This window comes from Passer domesticus, chromosome 2, assembly GCF_036417665.1.
Source record: "Passer domesticus isolate bPasDom1 chromosome 2, bPasDom1.hap1, whole genome shotgun sequence".
Lineage (NCBI taxonomy): Eukaryota > Metazoa > Chordata > Aves > Passeriformes > Passeridae > Passer > Passer domesticus.
The window spans coordinates 20,851,412-20,863,531 of record NC_087475.1 but is presented as its reverse complement, the minus strand read 5'-3'; the positions used below and the strand labels follow the sequence as shown (position 1 = coordinate 20,863,531).

At 39.0% G+C, this 12,120-nt stretch overlaps 1 long non-coding RNA gene across 2 annotated transcripts; it reads left to right on the top strand.

Annotated features, from left to right (window-relative positions):
- The first annotated feature begins 7,683 nt into the window (after positions 1 to 7,683).
- On the top strand, positions 7,684 to 10,744 carry LOC135295235 (uncharacterized). Of its 2 annotated transcripts, none has more exons than XR_010357268.1 (4): positions 7,684 to 7,835; positions 8,860 to 8,958; positions 9,653 to 9,818; positions 9,952 to 10,744. It is a non-coding gene; the product is annotated as an uncharacterized LOC135295235 (long non-coding RNA). The 2 variants fall into 2 exon arrangements; XR_010357269.1 differs by having other exon boundaries at positions 9,650 to 9,818.
- Positions 10,745 to 12,120: the final 1,376 nt, after the last annotated feature.

Here is a 12,120-nt window from a genome sequence, read left to right as displayed (position 1 = left end):
GAGAATCATATTTTTGGATCCTCACTGAATGTAAGATATGGTGTAAGAGCAGCTCCCACTAAAATAAGTTGAAAATTTTTATACAGATATTACTGGATCAAGATTTCACCAATATATCACATGCAACTGCTAGCAACAGAATTGAGAAGCAAAGTATGTCCCTCTTCTTTGATAATTTGTGAAGTTATAGTTTATTTTCCATCAAAAAAGGAATTGGAGAATCACATTTACTAAAATTTCCATTGTCCAGTAGCCTGAAAAGCTCCTCTTTGGAGAGGGAGTAAAAAAGGAAAAGGGGGGGAAGGAAGATTAATAAAATGGAAATAGCAGATATGGTTCTGTCTATAGATGCTTAAAAGACAAATTTCAACTTTGCACATGTTCATAGAAATATTTCAGCTGACTTCTGTATGGTTCTCTGGCTGCATGAAAAAACAAATTTAATGGCAAAACTTTTGTTTATACAAAGGGAGTACAAGAAGGAAACGTAGGTCAAACCCAACAAAAGCTAGCTGATATTTCTCCTGTTTTGTTTCACCCCCACCTTTTCATGGCATAGTGCACAGGAAAGCTCCTGGACTCAAACCAATCCTCATCCATCATTTAGGAAATGCAGAAGCAGGAGTGCTGTGGGAAAATGCAAAGGTCTCTTTTTAACTTGTACTTGGATTTAACAGATGGGATTTTCCTACTGGATAAGCCAGAGTAAAAAAAAAAAATCTGGGACAAAGTCACTGGAAAAAAATAATTAAAGATCACAGATGTATCAAATATTGGGTATGATTATATTAAAGGGAAATGCAGTTTTGCAGCTTGAGACCTGAGGATTTCATTATTTTCTTAGAAGCCAATTATACAGATGTAAATTGCATTTTAATTAATTAATGTAATTTTTCATGGAAGGGTTAGAAAATTCTAAAAAAAAAGGTTAAAGAATATATTTAGGAATTCTTAGTTGTTCCAAAGTTTTTCTTCTTAATCCAGAACTGGACACACCACACTTTATCAAATAAATTAATTGAAGGCAGCTTGTGTGTGTTATGTGCTCTGCAGTAGTCAAATGACTGTCAAAAAGAAAAAAATAATGTATTTGAAGAGAAAATACCTTTCTACTAGAGAAAATTAAGGTTCATATGTCATTGAAGTTTATTAAAGCTGGGCTCAATGCCATGTTTTGCCTTGATCCTTCAGATTCCAGTAAAAGATTGATTCCCCCCCCCCCAACAATTAAACTCCCCTGCTATTCTTACAATCATGTGGAATGATACCTGTTAGATTAGTAATAAATTGCTTACATTTTTTCTGAGTATGAGGTCTGTTGATTTTGTAACATTAAGCATTTTTTTCTTTTCTCTGTCATGTATTTTTGGCTGCTTAAGCCATACAGAGGCATGTCATGTATTTGTCCTATGACAAATTTGCTATTCTTAAGGAAAACCACACTGGCTGTGTTGGAGGTAGAATATGTGGACAGGGGCCACTATTCTGTGGCTTTAGCTTCAACTTTTTCTGGTCATTGCATACAAGGCAAAAAAAAATGTGCAGACAAAGCTATTTCTGTGTGAAACTGAGATATTTCTCTTTGCATGGAGAATAGAACAAGGCCTCCAGCAGAAAACTCAGCAGCGTTGCATAGGAAGAAGTTGTATGTGATTAAATGAATGAATGCACAGCTTATTTTTTCCCCTTGTGAAGAGCTACCTGCCATAACCCTTTTACCCTTTAGCCTTATGCCCACTGTTCTTGTCTTGGTCTTCTATGCTTTTTTTTTTTACAATTTTCTCTGAATGCTTCATTGGAGTCCTCGGAGGAGATAATTCTTCTGGGCTGGCTCCCTGGGAGTTGCCTGTGGTCAGTGCAAGAGGGACAGAGGGACAGAGAGCTACAGCTCAAGAGGGCAGATCCAACAGGTCCTAAAACACATGTCCAAAATAGGTGGCTGAATTCTCCTCTAAAGGTTTCTGGCATTCTTTCAATCAGAGGATGAAAGTTTAAGCCAGCCCATTTTTAGGCGTATGAAGATGGTTCCCACTTGGAATGAGCAGTATGGGCACAAAATAACCTGTCCCAGATTGGTGAAGTAATTCATTTGGGATTTACCCAGTCTGAGATACAGAGATCTGGTTGTTATAGCAGCTGAGAAGAGCTTCAAAGAAGTTATTTCCCACTTAAGTTTTTCAGTCAAACTATGAAAGCTTACAAATTAATAATTCCCAGATGGCATGAGAGGAGTTGCTAATAAAATTTTTTTTTTCTTCTTCCTTCACCTCTGTAGATTTAAGTAAGACATGAATAGCCAGTTGAGACAAACCATCAGCATCTAACCTTTAAACTGACACAGTTACAACCATTTTTCAATCATATGTCTAGCTGCAAGAAAGCTTGTAAGCTGATTTGGTGAGTCTCACATGCATAGTGATTGCTGTTTTCTCACCTGGACAAAATCCATGACTATAGAATCATTGGATCATTTAGGTTGAAAAAGACCTCTGAGATCATAAAGTCCAACCATTAACCCAGCCCCTCCTTGTTCACCAATAAACCATGATCACAAGTGCCATATCCTCATGCCTTTTGAACACTTCCGGGGATGGTGATTCCACAACCTCCTGGGCAGCCTGTTCCAATGCCTGATCACACTTTCACTGAAAAAAAATTTCCTAATATCCAATCTAAACATTCTCTGGCACAGCTTGTGGCTGTTTAGTTTTGACTTGTCACTTGGTATAAGAAACCATCCCCACAACCTCCTTTCAGGAGCTGTTGAGAGAGAGAACATCCCAGTGAACCCCTTCTCTTCCAGGCCAAACAAGCACAGCTCCCACAGACACTCCTCATAAGACTCACTCTCTAGACCCTTCACCAGCTCCATTGCCCTTCTCTGAAACCACTCCTGCATCTCAGTGTCCTTCCTGAATTGAGGGACCCAGAACTGGACACAGCACTCAAGGTGTGCCCTCTCCAGTGCTGACTACAGGGGCACAATCACTGGCCTGGTCCTGCTGGTCACACTGTTTCTGGTACAGAACATTGGCTTTTTTGGCTACCTGGGCACACACTGGCTCATGCACAGCAGCTATTGATCAGCACCCTCAGGTTGTTTTCTGCTGGGCCACTTTCCAGCCACTCTTCCCCAAGTCTGTGGTGCTGCATGGTGTTGTTGTGACCCAAATGCAGGACCTGGTACTTCACCTCATTGAGACTCATACAATTGGCCTCAGCCCACTGATCCAGCCTGTCCAGATCCTTCTGCAGATCCTTCCTACTCTCCAGCAGATTGACACTTCTCCCAACCTGGTGTTGCCTGGAAACTGACTGTCTTCAATACACTCATCCAATTCATTGATGAAGATATTGAATAGACTTTTCCCAAAACTGAGCCCGGTGGGGCACTGATTGATTTGTGGTGGGACTCAAAGACTAACTGTGTGGAGAGCTCAATGTTTTTTCAATACGTGCTGTCAGGCCTTAAGGCAGTCCAACAGTCCTCTGTCCTACTAATGGGCAGATAAGAAATTTCATGCCTTCCTGACATCAGTAGCTGCTGAAGTGGCTGCTGCTCTCTCCTGCCCTTCTCTGCAGCACCTTACATGTGCTGAGAATTGTGGCTGTACACAAGGAAAGCATTGCTGTTCACACAGATTGGTCTCTGGCTGCTTTCTTCCAGTTAGTGTAGTTGTAAATGTCTTCATTATCTACTTACACCTACAGAAACTGCAGTAAAGAAATTCCTTCACAGACCACATACCAAGAGACCAGGGGTGAAGGAGTGAGCTGCTTTGCCTTATGTTTCTTCAGAGCTGGGGGTACTTGAGCTATGAGATCTTGAGCTGGAGAAAGCCCTAGAGATAAACTTCTGATCTTGCACTGGCTGGGATTGCTGGCTAAGAGATAGCAGATGCCTCTGGCTGGAAAGTGCTCTCCTAAAGACTATTTCAGAATCTTAGGTTGTTGCAAACCTTCCATTTACATTCCCTGCCTACAAAGTCTCCCATATGAAATATCTAAGCCTTGCATTAGTAAAGCAGACCTGTGTATAGACTGCGTGCTGAAATTTTCATCCAGAATCTGCTTTGTCTTGTGTATTTTTAATATCTCATTTACAAAATAAAAGTGGGGATATCAGCTGAATTCCTTGGTTTTTTGTTTTTCTTTTTATTACACAATTCACATGGCTCCAAGACAATTAAAAGAAGACAGACAGAAAACTCCAAAAATTAACACTGATGCAAATACCACTACAGTCTTCAGTGAGTTGAACTGTGAGGCCCTTCAAGGCTGAGGCATATTCTCCTCTAAAATGTATATGTGAAAATGTGTATGTATTTCTTCCCTCCTTACCCAAGATATTCACAGCATTGTTGCTTGCATTAAAAACTGTCTTTCTCTTCCTTTGACCATTTTTTTGCATAATTCCCTTGAAATAAATAAATACAAAAATAAAAAAATAAAAAAGAAAAAAAGAAAACAATAGAAAAGAATATTGGTAAGGGCTCCTGTTCTGTCATCTGGGGATTATTAGTTTACAAACCCTCAACCTTTGACCTGGCATTTTTGCTGGAGTCTGAGTGAAGAACAAGCTCCCTTTGAAGCTCTCCACATCATGTCCCGAGGAATGCAGGATCGCCAGCGCTCTGACTGCTGAAAGCCTGGATGAGTTATTGTAGCAGGTTTCACTGGCTCAGGGCGGGGGCAGGGCTCCTTCCCCCTATGAACAATTAAGAAGGATCTATCTCATCCATTTTTTTTCCTTTGTAAAAGCTGCCTATCTATTCTCAGTATTCATCAAGGAACCCTCCATGGAGACATGCAGGCACCCAGAGAGAGTGTTTCAGCTGACACAATAGGATGTGCCTGGAGGTGATTATTTCTCTCTGCTGAACGCGAAGGGAGAACATACAGATGATGTCTGATCAGGCAAAATCAGCCAAGAAAAGATTCCAGTTTATAGACACAATTTGAAAGAAGGCCAAACTCTTATTTCTTCAGTATTTGCAATACCTCTGTTACCCAGCACTGCCACACTCAGCACTCCAGACAAAGGACTTTGGGATTACTTCTCCAAAAGAAATATGTTCATCTGTGTGGTTTTAGCCAATCTTGGCATAAACCATTAAAAATACAATCTCAGGGTTTTTTTCCTTGTTCCAAATAAGCAAAGAAGGCTGAGAGAGTCTCATTTCTTATAATTTGCAAAAAAACTGGTGAAATCTTGGTACTCCAAACAGAATTGCTAAATTTCACAATTTCCGACACATTTCATAAGAGCTCACGCTACTTATAATTGCCTTGAAATCATTAAATATTCAAGACTTTTCTGTTTTTAGGAAGAAAAATTAGTTTTTCACCATTATGATTACAGAGAAAAGGTAAAATATGCATATGACTGAAGTGCACTCTAAAATGTAATAAATTTTAGAATAACCTATGTTAATTACATTAATATGTTCAGTCTGTTCTATTCCATTTTGTTCTGTTCAGCTTTACTCTATTCTGCATATTTAAATTAAGACTCAGCCAGGAGGTAATGTGTACATGTTTTCAGAGCAAGGAATAAATTCATTAAAATAAGATAAAGATCACAAGCAGGGCATAGAAAAACAATCATGCATGAAGAAATAAATGTATTCCCAGGAAATATGCAAGAGAAACAGCAGTTTCCCAGTTTCTTCAATGTGTATCCTATATGCTACTTCAAGAACCTAAATTTTCCCAAAAATACAGATGTCAACAAGCATACTTTTCAGAGACTAGAGCTTCATTCCTGTAAGCTATTGCAGACACAAAAAAAAGGCATTGAATAGAAACAATGACACCTATTGTTTGGAATAGTATTATCTTTTATAGTCATTTTATTACTGGAAAATTTAAAATTTTTATTTGTTTTATTCTTTCCTAATTTGAAGAAGCACTAAATGGTTACTCTCTAACAAGGACCTAGCAAGTGTATCATACTCTTAAAAATCTGGAACTTACTGAGTGTGAAAGGAGAGTCCCTTTTTGGAAAGAAAACCGAGTACTTTGGAAAGATAAACAGTACTTCCCATTTGTCCCTGTTTTATTCTAAATGGAATCCTAGCATGAGGCTATATATGAAGTAAAAAGACACAGGGGCAGTGGGCACAGGAGCCATGTGTGGTGGGACCAGCACAGCCCTGGATGAGGCTGGAGCGAGGCGTGCACAGACAGCTCCGGTCGCTCCCTCCCTCCAGCCTGGGACACCACGCAGCTCTTCCCTCCCCACAGCTGCCCTCCAACAGCTGTCAGGTGCAATCAAGCTTCCAATTTGTAGCACATTCTGAATGACAAATCATCATATGTTTTACCCAGGAGACATCCCCAAACCAGACAGAAATTCCCCGTGTTGCACAAGACAATTTCACTAATGCACTGAGGCTGAAATGGAGACTGCAGCCAAATGTGGTAAAAGAGGAAAAAAGCTTAAAAGGAAGCACATTTGGGAGTACTAACAAATGATGCAGGCATGACAATGAGTGCAGCTGAACACTTTTTAACCAATGGGGTAAAAACCCTCCTTATCTACTAGGATTATTTGGTATTAATACAACTTTAATATAAAATCCAAATAAAAACTGAACAAAATGGCGACCTGTTATGTTTGTTCTTTTTGGGCAAATGTGCAGTTCTCAGAAAGTGGAAAAAAAGGCAGTAGCTTCAAAGATAGAGGGTTTTGTGGTAGGTAACTATAATGTATTTATTTTTTTCTTGACCTTGGCCCTGTGACACAGTAGGTAGGAAGATGCATGAGAGAGTGACATTTTAGGCTGGGTTATGCTCTCTGCCAATACCACCATTGCTTAAAAAAGATAAAAGACATGAAAGACTCCTGTCTTTGTTTTACCATCAGATGAAGACTGATGATGGCTCTAAGGTATGGTATGGGTAATGTGGATGTATTGTTTGGAAGTGACTCTGGAATTGAAATCATCTTACCTGACTTGAAATGCCATAAGAACATTGGCGGTACCTGAGTTGCTCACATATTCCTCATTTTGCAGTCAGAGAAAAGAAAGAAGCACTCATGGCTCTAGTAGCATGTGTAGAAACAGACCTTTTGAAAGGAATTACCTATTTCCAGATGCATTTCACCTGTTAAATCCTTCTTGGGTAAGACAGTAAGATGCAACTCAGATGCAAACATCTGCATCTGGTCAGATAAATCTGAGCATCTTATTGACTGAATTTCTAGTGCAATATGGAAAAAAATGCATTGATGTCTGCAAAAAGATGAAAGGGTTTAGAAGGTGACTGGAATTTTCAAATATGCCTATTTCATTTAAGAGTACATGAAGAAATTTATTGGAAAAAAGTCTTCCTTCCTGGTATAAGGTACCTCAAAATTTTTTCAAATGTCTTATTTTATTGTGAATACAGATCATGTCAAGAAGAAACAAGTCAGTGGCTGTTGTGTTCCTGAACAGTTTATGCAATTTTTCTTTTCAAAGGTCTACCAAATCTTCTACAGGCATTTTGTTTGTTTGCTTGTTTGTTTGTTTTGTGGTTCCTGACATGTTGCTTAATAACTTTAATTTGTCATTATTATCTCAATTTAAAACCTGGAATCCCAATGGAGCAGACAAACGGTTGGTGTAACTCATAGGTTAATGTTGCATACATTGGATATGGTCTCTGAGTGTGAAATTTTTATTGTGACATAGAGAATGCAGTTCTGCTGCTAGCTGTGAACTATTGGACACAGATCCTGGTGTCCTTATTTGTCTTTTCACGCTTGTCACGGAACCATTCCTGTCCTACACTGAGACTTCTTGCAAGAGGAATGCACTTCTTTAAAATGTAACATTCATCATCAAAAAGTAATGTACTTTACACAGTTCTAAAGCAAGTCCCAAGAGATTTAGGTTACTTTTTCTTCTCATCTCAAGGCAGTTTTGTTCATATCTTCCCAATAAACTTTTTTGTATTATTCTTTGCTTGATATGACTGTACTAAGGAACAGATAAAAATCAATATGGACTGGTTAGAGCATAACACTGAATAATATGAATGATATGAGTTAAATAATATGAATAATATGAGTTAAAAGCAATGTAAGAAAGTATTTAAATGGAAGAGGCCAGGTGAAAAAGAAATAAAGTGCATCATGCACAGAGAATGTGTTTATTGGAGTAGTCCCAGGTCCAGATCAAAGACATGGCAATAGTGGCTGGAAACCATAAAGTGTTTTCAGTGCCATAAATGTTTCACAAACCCATGTGGAGACATTTAGGATGCTCTTTTTCAGTGTCATATTAAAAAAAGAAAAAAAAAATCCAAAAACCAAAGAACTTCCACACAGACTAGAAATTGTTAAACATCTGATCAAGATTTCTTATGTTCTATAAAGTACTAGCAGGCAGTTGTCTCAAGTACAAATTCTGATGTGAAGGAAAAAAGAAGAAAAAGAAAAAGCTTGGAATAAATGCTGTCTGCTGAACAGCAGCCAAAAGCTGCAGCAGGAGACTCGGTATCAGAAGCATGAGCAATCTCAGATGGGTGCAGAGCAGATCAAGGGAACAACTTCGAAGCAAGACCTTGTGTCTGTTCACTGTGACCTGCAGTTGCCTTTGGCAGAGGGGGGAAGGAAGTCCAAAGCAAGAACCTGGGCATGCTGGAAAGGTTTCTAAGTAGGACATGGATAAGGCCTTAGCAGCTGTGTTGACTTTGGCTGCATGTTTATATGATAACTAGAAATTAATAAACCTGTCAAAAGAAAGGCTGTGGAAGACAGACTGAAAAAGTCTGGTGTTGAGGTTTATACTAAGCTGCCAAGGTCACTTTGGGCTACTGGAACCAAATGTTAGGGAAAGGGAAATTATTTCTGAAATATTTCTGCTCTAGCAATGGGCAAAACCATGGATGAGCAGCCCAGATGAAGGAAAATTACCTGCTCTACCAAAGCATGAGGACCTGCACACATGGGAGGTTGTCCCCATTCAGGTATACCCCTTCCTGCTCCGTGGCTCTTCCAGCATGGCCACAGCTTGGACCAGGGCTGTAGGAACTCATTTATGCAGCTATCTTGTAAACCACCGTGTTAAATATCACTGTCCCCAGACATGTAAGCCTAGCTACAATGTTTTTACTATATTTTTGCAAGGTAGCTTTCCTATTTCCCATCCTCTCCTGTCTTTGATCACTTGCTCCTGTTCTTGATATCAAAATAAAAATATTTTTTGCTTGGGAATTTTATCTGCTTATGTACCAAAACTTCTCCTTGGCCAAAACATCTTTTTTGCACTTGCTGTCTGCTGAAAGACAGAGACTTTTGCGACTGAAACAAGGAGAGTCAAGGCTAGATAAATTGTTGCTAGACTTCATTAGATTGAAAGCACTATTCTGAGTTTGAAAACTATTACTTCGTGGTATTTCAGATTTTAAGTCATCTCATCTAACTTGAGAGAGACTTCCAGTGGCAGTTTGTCACTTCAAAAAAAAAAAAAAATTAATTTAGTAATTTAGTACAGGAAGAACTGCTGTGGGAGAGGAAAACAGACTTGGATAGTGCATCAATGGAATATAGATTAAACATGGTTAACAAAGTCAAACAGTGAATTTTTTACTCAGTTGAAGTAGAGTGAAATCTATCATCCTTAAATGCCCAGCTACACCCCTCATTGATATTTTTCAGCAGTTTCTTCCAGCTGCTCTCTGAAGCTGAGAAAAAATCCGTATGCTGAACTATTTGGAAACATTCCCTTGAAAAATCCCAGCAAACATTTGAAAATCCAGTAAATTAAAGTCAGCATCTTTCACCTGGAATTCTTCATATCTAATGAGTATTTGAAAACTAATATAAGGTATGGTTTCTTGGTAGTTCAGACTGGAGTTATATCTGGTCTGCAATCAAAAGTTGCATTTTTTATACCCAGCACCCTCTTTGCACATTTGGTATTGCTATGACTAAATATGCTGGAATTATCTATTTTGCAGGAAGTTTAGAAAAACCCCAAGAATTTCCATGAAAGGACTCTTCAGTTTCTGGCCAGTACTGACAGTATGAGCTCTACCACCAATTATCAAAAAGCTTGTCTGCCCAGTTTTCTCCTGGCTCATTTTGAGATTTGACCTCATCTCCATTTTCTGCAAACACAGGCCAGTAGTCAGATGTCTGATACCACTCTGGTCTTGTATCTCTTTGCTTACAGCTTTACTTCAGTTATAAGGAGCATGTGCACATCTAAAGCATTTTGAGTTGCCAGTAATCACCTTTGCATTTGTCTTCAGAACCCCAGGGAGATAAATACACACACAAAACACTACCTCAACCAGCCTGAGCTAGCGATGACTGAGCACAGTCACTATGCAGATATCTCAGCACAGACCATAGAGGTTTGGCAACCTATTCAGCCACCAGAAGAGGCCAAGACCCTGCTTGAGGAATAAAATCCTCACATTCAGTAAGAAGCCTTAAAATGTAATTTTTTAAACCTCAAAATTATCTTGCTCAGCTCTGTTAGCTTCAGCAGTTAGGAGTGGACTGAGTTCAGAGGTAGATATACCAAAACTCCACAGAAAAAAAACCACTCACATGAAATTCAGAGACAACTAATGTCAGGAAATCTTACAGAAATGTTTGTCCCATGAAGATATTTCTCCAGTCAAAGAAGACAAAGTTCATGGAATGAAAAACATCCAAGCAATACTGTATTTGTGCCCTTTGGAAGTCCATCTATAGCCTCTGCATGTCCTATCCTTTAAAAAATAAAAAGGAATTTTACATGGTTTATTTTATACTGGTTTTGTGATTCTGCTAGTAATTAACAATATCTCTTTCAGAGAAAATCTTATTTGGATTTAGATGCATTAATTACTATGTAGAGCAACTTGCTGAGATTTAGTCTGATGACTCAGCACTCTGAAAAAGAGCTGTTTGGGGACTAATGTCTACGAAATGCATCTTTACCCTCTACTTTTCATATGCCTTTGCTTTCTGGCAGGCAAACATGTTGGCCAAAACAAACCTTGTAGGTTTGACAATGAAAGTCTCTCCAGATTCAACTGGCTCTTTTTAATGGAGATTATGCAAAAATTTGGTGTTCAAAATTACAGTTTTTTTCTCCAACTACTTGGTCTGTTTCCAAGAGGCCTGAGCCAGGGGAACAACATTAGGAACTGCAACTACATGTTCCCTCATGCAGTGTTTACACAGACCACCAGTCTTGGCTAGAAATTAATGTCTTCAGTATAAGAACACATTCCTTGAGTCTGTGCCTTTCCATTAATAAAACCAGAGCATCTTCACAAGTACTGTATCTTTGAGTGAGATTCCTGTCTCCTGACTCTGGATAGTGACTGAAGATAGTTGCACCTGAGAATACTGAATTGTTTTAAGTTTCATTTACAGTCAACAGAGAAATCATCTAGGGTGTGATTCATCTGGTTTATTTGAGATTTCACAAAATGATGAATTGCACTTAGATGAACATCCTTCTTTCTATTGACTGCAAAGTGAGACTGGAATGTTTACCTGAGGTGTTATTACCCAGTGCTACGCTTGTATCATAAAAAGAGGGAAAGCGATATCTTGTTGGAATAATGCCTTTAATGTAAAGGTCTGTGCTGATACTTCAGGTCTCATAACTAATATTTCTGACTGTGATCTTTACACAGAGGGCTTGGTATTTCTGCTGCCTCCTTTTAACTTGTTTATTGTATCACTTGTAAGAGCTCATCAGTTGCAATCCCTCTTTTTCTGACTACTGTTGGCCCAAATGTCCAAAACTGTAGGATATGATTCATGACCTTTCTTGACCTCTCATTAGGATTAGAGCTGGGCTCCAGCTTATCAGCAACAGCCTGAAACAATTTTAATCAGTATTGACCCCCCCAGAAAAGCAAGCAACCCTATTAAAATTAATGAGATGGCAATTCTGTGAGAGCAGACAAGACTGACTGATGGGGAAGCTACCTGATGGCAGCAGAGTCTCTTGGCAAATCAGACACACTCAGGTGTCTTGTCAACTTTGCACTCACTTTATTTTCCCACATGAGCCACCAGAAATAGACACTTCTGCTTCATTCCACCTAGCACTCACTTCCTCAGGATGAACAACTGCCCCAAGCAATCCAGTCCTATTGCTCTCAAAGGACCATATAGGA